Raw genomic sequence first — 1592 nt, 5'->3', positions numbered from 1 at the left:
AATACATCAACAAATTTAACTAATACTGTATATATATATATATGTTTAATGTGTGCGTATGTCTGTGTATGTGTGTGTGTGTGTGTGTGTGTGTGTGTGTGTGTAAGTAATTGGTACTTAAATTAATTTGCCCAATACTAAGTCTCATTACTTTTTAATTGCAAATTTTCATGCAAATTAATTGCTAAAATTCGATGAAATTCAATGATTGCTACTCTCAAGAGAAATTGAACTTTAATCACTGAATCGAATTTCTTGATAAAATATTATTCTAATATTTTGAAATATATTTTAAAATTTAATCCATACATAATAAAATGCTAAAATTAAAGATAACATTGAATGCAAAGTTTGGAAATTTAGTGAAACAAATTAGAAAAAGCAAATGTTTTCAAAATTGTACAAGATAATTTAATTGATTTAAAATGAATTTTATAAACTGATTGCTCCTTACAATTAATTTGTCATTTCATCTTTAATAGATATGTGACAAAAATATTTTATTCAAAAAAAAAAAAAAATGTTGCAAATGTTTTGAAAGAATTTTTGCAAATGCCTAATTAATGTGACGGTAAAATTAATATTTAAAGTTATTACAAATAGCGATATTATAAATGAAATTAAATTTTCGAAATGATAATCATTTGGAGTTAAATTTATGGTCAAATATTATAAATGTTTTAATTTTAAGAAATGATAAAACTATAAATGTTATTCATAATTAAGTGTAAATGTTAATTAATTAATCAGTTTTGATAGATGAAAATTTTAATGAATGAAAAATTGGATGAGTAATAAGATATGGAAGGAATTTTTATGTTTACCAATGCAAAATGAATCATCCCTCAATTCTTTCAATTTCTTTTATTCCTACAATTGTCAACATGAATTGCGACATTGAAAGGATGAATTTTTGCGCCTACACAAGGAAAAGTAGCAATCATAGACAAATGTTAATTGTCTATTTCAATTTGTAATATGAGACGATAATTTCTTTTTTCTTTTTTTTTTTCATTCAATTCAGGACATCACATTTCCTTTCACTATCCATTGGATGAAACCGTAATTAACGATTTATTCAAACGGAAAGGATGGGTCACATTATTTACATCTAACAATAGCCTTTTAACCAGTTGGTGACAATTTTCAGAGTTTGTCATTCAAAAACTGATCATCTCATACTACCATCCATAAACTATTAATTGTAAAATAAAAAAAAAAAATTAAATGAATTTCTTTTTTGAAAGAGGGAAAAAAAAGCAACAATGGTGATAAAATTTCAAATTTTTGGAGCATTATTGGAGAAAAAAAAATATGATTAAAAACTTTGAAAAGAATAACAAAAAAAGAAAATTTAAAAAATTCTTTTAAATTTCTAAAATTTAAGAGAGAGAGAGAAGAAAAAAGAAAAAAATTACTTGCTTAATATCATTTGCTTCCCAATTTTCCCCCCCCTTTTTTTTTTTTTTTTGTTCTAATTATCATTATCATTATTATCATTATCATCATTAATGAATGTTAGATATCGTACTAAAACGGTAACCATCTAATTATCCAACAAATATATCCATCTAAGATAATACTTGGAAAGG

The sequence above is a fragment of the Loa loa genome (genome assembly GCF_000183805.2).
Source record: "Loa loa unplaced genomic scaffold supercont3.497, whole genome shotgun sequence".
NCBI lineage: Eukaryota > Metazoa > Nematoda > Chromadorea > Rhabditida > Onchocercidae > Loa > Loa loa.
Note: the sequence above shows the minus strand (reverse complement) of the source record.